The sequence below is a fragment of the Bemisia tabaci genome, chromosome 2 (genome assembly GCF_918797505.1).
Source record: "Bemisia tabaci chromosome 2, PGI_BMITA_v3".
NCBI classification, from domain to species: domain Eukaryota; kingdom Metazoa; phylum Arthropoda; class Insecta; order Hemiptera; family Aleyrodidae; genus Bemisia; species Bemisia tabaci.
In genome coordinates, this window is record NC_092794.1 from 74,213,263 (window position 1) to 74,219,262 (window position 6,000).

Below are 6,000 nucleotides of genomic sequence, written 5' to 3' on the forward strand. Positions count from 1 at the left end.
AAAACTTGAAATTGACCAAAGTAAAACTGGAAAAATCGATTTTTTTTTCACGAAAAATTAACTCTCCTCATATTTTTGAGGGAACGCGTCCGTTCGGTCCGAAACTTCGTCAACACAACAGCACCACCACTACTAACATAACTGACAGGGTCCCGGTGCCAACCTAAAAAAATTTCGAGAAAAAAGTGGGGTGCGGCCTTTTTCCCCGTGCGGCCTTTTACCCCCACCTACCCTACGACAGTGCAGTGCAGTCAAGTCCTCTTGGCAGTTGGCTCAGACCCCTTCAATTATTTTGCAGGCATGTGACCGACTGAGAGAATAGGGACCTTAAAGCTAAAAAAACAGAAGATTTAGATGGGAAATTTGGCTGGGGGTGGGTGCATTATACTTGGTTTCCCTCCGGCGAAATCATAATTTTGTCGTCATATCTCGTGGCTTAACAATGTTCGACGCAATATACTCATTGACATCACCAAAAGTTCGAAACATCCAAACATGGGACAGCCCTTCATCCGCAGGTCCGCTTTATGTTGGTTCTGAAGAATGTCGGGAGTTGCTTTCACCAGGGATGATTGATGTTACCAGAGATGCGAAATTTCATGAAACTTCATGTAATGAATTTTCATAAAATGCCTGTTCCTAACGGATTCAGTTCTTCACTCATTTAACGTACAGTAAGATTACGTAGCATAGTATCAACAAACAGATTTTCTAAGTTTTTATTGACACCATGATCATCCAAAAACAAAAAATTCTGACTCTTATGAAAAATGATCACGGTGTCAACAGGGCCGGATTTACCAATAGGCTACATAGGCTACTTATAGCCTAGGGCGCAAAATTTTTTAGAATTTATTAAAAAACGTCTACGTTTGTGGTTGACAAAGGTGTTTTCTTAAGGGTGAATTTGAACATTTTTCCGGACACCTAACATCCTCCTTCTGATCTGGAGGGGAGGGGCGTCTGGGTTTTTGGTTTGTTGACACCATGATCGTTGCCACTATGCAACGTTACCTATAGTAACAGTAGAATCCTAATTCCAAAATTTTGAAAGAAAATTATCATGGAGTAACGTTTCTAAGTTTATCTTATCGAATTATCAAATAATTGTTGCGAGTTACATAAATGCAACCCTATGAGAATTGTTGAAATTTCACTTCTTAGCAAAGAAAATGTCATTTCATGAAAGAGTTTGCTGCAAAAACGGCTATTTTCGGCCCCTTCCCCCCCCCCCCCCCCCGGAAGTTCTTCAAACTTTGTCTATTGATTTCTCATGCTTGAGCGCTTCTTTTCCCAAATTTTCAGACCCCCGAAACTTTTTTTTGGGGGGGGGGGGGGGGTAGGGTGAAGTAAAAAAATTCAACTTTCGAATTTCAAAAATGTATAGGGGAAAAGTTACGCCTAGGCATCAAACTAAAGCGTACCAAAGCGTTCCTCGAAAAAAAAAATTCTTGGCGTGCCGCTTTTGCCATTTGTGTCAAGAAATAACGTAATTCAAGCTGTTTCCCCCGATTCCATCCTACTGTTTAAGCATGATGAAGATTGGCTAGAGCCCTGACTTTTGGAGTATTAACTATCACTTCTAGTAGTCATTTAAGGTATGCTAATTAGTTTTTAGATCAACATATTTTTTGTGCCCTCCTTATGTCCTTAAAAATGCAAAAAACCCGATTGCGGCCGAATACGCCCTGTACATTTCAACGATTTTATCGATTTTTTAGGTGACGTGGCAACCACGCAAAAAGTCAATTTTCGTTCTTTAGGAACCATTCATATAGATGATTAGGCAAAAATATTAGTTTTTTGAATACGGGCAGTTTTTCCCCCATTTGCGAGCTCACAGTTAGGCCGAATCGCTCGATTTGGCCGAAATCACATCGATTTTCGCTATTTTTTGCCCGACTTGGCAAGCATGTAACAAATCAGGCTTTCAATTTTCTTAGGCTCTTTTTATAGTAGAATAAGAGGATATAATAATTATTTTGCTGGAGGATGTTTTTGTACCTCCGCGGAGCCCTTACCAAGTCAGAAAACCACGATTTGTAGCGACTTTTCAGCACTTTTTTACGATGTTTTTAGTGACTTGGCAACCACGCAAAAATTTGGCCCTTCAATTTTCAGAGACTCTTTTCATGGCAGAATAAGATCCCGTAAAACGTTTTTTGTTTCTTATCATTTTTGCACTTTCTCAGAGGCAAGAAGAAGATGACTCTTGACTCCCATTCATCGCTTTATAAAAACCTTAAATATTTTAACTCGGTTTTTACGTATTGAACTTCTATTGATAATTAAACGTTTATTTCTTCAAAGACTTTTTACTTTATCATTGTTCACTTTAATTTAAATACATTAATTAAATAAAACTGTTAATAATAATTAATAATATTTAATAATTAATTAATCAAATCACTAAAATTTAATAATTAAATATTTTTGTGAACTCTCGTATCAATTACAGCTCAAATACGTAAACAAAAGAGTTGAAATATTTAAGGTTTTTCAAGGGGGTCGAAGCCCCTCACTTAAAACGGCGCGGAGCACCGTTTTTTCTTGCTCATACTTTGTGCCACGACCAACGAAACTTATCGGTAGACTCCGGCCCAAGATCCATCCATATAGGTCAGTCATTGCGCAGATTTCCCCGCTCGGGATAAGCCCCTTTCCATTGGCTCGTGACGTCAGCATTACCTACTGCCGCGAAAACCAGAAAAGTCGGAAACAATGCTTTTCTTATGGGAAAGAGCAACTTTTTCTTAACGAGTCATCTTACTTTTAAATCCTTTGAAACTTTCTGAGTGTCTAAAGAAACGTTTAGACATTAGCATTCAGGGTTTCGATTTTGCCGAATTAGTGTTCTTTCATCTTTACAGTTTACTCTGCATCAGCTATTTTTACACGCGAATCTATACCACTAGATGGCTTGTTACATCGCTGACTTCAAAAATCATTTAAAAATATAAAAACGCAAATTCAGCTGAATTTAAACCCTGGACGCTAATGTCTAAACGTTCTTTTCGACACTCAGAAAGTTAATTCAAAGGATTTAAAAGTAAGAAATTTAAATGATTCATTGGGAAACATTTGCTATTTCCCAAAAGAAAAGCATTGTTTCCGACATTTCTGGTTTTCGCGGCAGTAGGTAATGCTGACGTCATGCGCAGAAAATTCTCATTTCGGTTTGGGGAATGACTGACCTATATGGATGGATCTTGCTCTGGCCCACTATTTTACGGCTTACCATGTAAGGTTACGGTGCAGGGGAGTGCTCCAGAGATGCCATATCTCTCAGAAATGAAAAATTAACCACCGGGCTAGATAGGGCCTCTAAATCGTGGATATCACTGCAAACATGTTATTCCTACCACCTGAATTGAGTACTTCTTCGTACAGTATGATCAGACTGATGGTAAGTTGTAATATAAATGAACACATTAGCACTGTAATACCCCGGTATCCGCGAGGGTTACGTTCCGCGAAAAGACCGCGGATTCCGATTTCGCGGATACGGGGGCATTGGTCTTATGGCAAATGAAGGGTTAGGGGACATGTCAAATGAAAAATGCTTACATCCACCTATGGTTTGCGGGAGAAAGTCACTAGAGTTGGCTGTTTCATTTTACGCCGTAGATCTTTTTGTATTTCAATGTATGGAAGAAGTAGACTGCTGAGGCTTCATTGGAAAGAGCGACGCCGTTGGATGTTCTTAATTTTTTTAATTATTTCTACATGTCAGACTGTATTGTTTATAGAACGTTGTTATAGAAGAGAATTTGTAGCATTATCTCAATAAAATATGCAATCTTTCAGAAATTAAAAAAAAAGAAGAAAAAATGGAGAGAAAAAATTAAAAAAAGATTTAAATAGTCAGAAAAAGACTTTAAAGAATTTTTCCGGAATCTTGAGGCTACTGGGGACCAACAGTTACACTTCATATTTAAAAAGTTTGATAGAGGATCTTAATTTGTCCACTAATTCCCCCATTTTTTACCACTGTGCGATGTAAATTTGTGAAGCTGAATACAATTTCATGCATTGATGACCGATAAGAACATTGTTAGCCATGAAAACTGCAGCAGACCGACAATTTTACTTCCATTTCTAAAAATTTGACAAAGAATCCTGATTTGTCGACGATTTCTCCCCATTTTGGACCACTGTGCGACCAAAATTTTTGAAACTGAACACAGTTAAATTAAATGTTTGGGGGCCCAATGAGAACATTTACAGCCGAAACCCATCAAAGGTGTAACTTTTTCGTCCATTTTCCCCGTCTTTTTGCTGTAGAAGTGCTGTCCAGAATGATGGCGATTTGGCAACTCTGCCCCCTCATTTCTCAAAAACCGTGCGTATACTCAAGCTATAATTTTTACCAGAGTTTTAGGGTATCATAAGGCATCGTTTGGGCTCGGTTTCAGAAAAATCGCCGCTGGCCCAAATTGTGCCAAAAAACGGTCGTTTTTGGCGTCGCTCTGTAGTGCCCTTTCCATGTGCGGATCGATACGAAGTGCTTCCTCACCAACGTTTTGGACATTTCTTAAGAAGTCGCTTATTAGATTTTTAAGATGAACCTGGGGCACTTCCATGACAACCTTCCCACAATCATTTCATTCATGGTTTGCCAAGATTCTCTTCCCCGATCGCGGATAAGCAAGTCACGGAGTTGCGGATAGCGGGGTAATGCCGCAAAAAATTCGATCGCGGATAAGGGAATCCGCGGATGTCGGGGTATTACAGTAGTTCAGTTTAGCAGCAGCAGCGGCTTCCATGCGCTTCGCGGATCCTATAGGGGAACAATAATAATCAACCACCCTCGAAGGGTGTTCCGTCTTGAGGCGATCATCTCAAAACCTTGCTCCCCGGGCTTTCCTATTTCTTTTTGTTCCCAATAGAATCTGAAATTTCAGCATATTATTGGCTGAAGTATACTTAGATATATTTTCCCTCAGCCTATTGCAATTTTGGAGGAAATTAGGTACATTGGTTTAAATAGGGAGAAAATAGATTGATCCGCGGATGAACTGTGTTTTCCGGCTATATATGAAATGCGCCTAAATGATTCCAAACGTAACAATGTCTTCGGAAGACATCCAGAAGCCTATTTTGAATGATGAAATTTCATATTTGACCCAGTGAAGGGGATAAGGTGGGTCACGGCGCAGTTAGTTTTGAGGCGCTGCGCGCAGCAAAATGATCGTATCTGAAAGTTTTTCATCAGCCTCAAAACATTCTTCAAAAAATTCTGAAAAAAATTGAGAGTTATTTTAATGCCTAAACGCAACTTTTTCGAAAAAAGTTCCAAAACGGTCCATCCTATACCATTGCTCCCCCCCCCCCCCTCCATCGAGGAGGATTTCCCTGAAAAGATGGGGCCGAAAAGTTGCCGCTTTTGACCATAAGTTTTACCTAAGAACGTACCCCAAGTTTCAAACCTCTTCCTCGATAATTGAGAAACATTTTAGGGAGGATGAAGGGGACGATTGAATCAACCTGCTGTGTAGTGAGAGTTTTCCCATGTCTGTGATGCTCTCTGATTGGTTTACATACCTATCAGTTTTTGGCTTTCCATGAGGCTCTTGCTTGTGGGGTGGATCAATTACGTTTAGGTATTCTAGCATAATAAATAAAGGTGAAAGGAAATTTCACCTTCAGCAACACGAAACTTCATATTGCAGCTCTGGACATGCAAGTACTCCATGTAGACTGTTATTTTTCTAAGACAGTAGATACGAGTGGTAGGTAGTTATTTTCCTAGGTTTTTGTATGCTGAGTTATGGGGTAAAAATTTGTAAGAACAGAAAAAAAATGTTCTTCAGGACGAATTGAGTAGAGAAAGTATGTTCTCATCACTGTAAGTAAACACGTTCCATTCATCATTGATCTTTTTCCCGCAATTGGATTGTGGGAGTGGGCCCAATTGCGACGGCGCAGCTGAAACCTACAGGATAAGGGGGGTCGAAGAGAGAAGGGTTGGAAGTTGGAAGGGCTCTGTCGTTCTGTAGT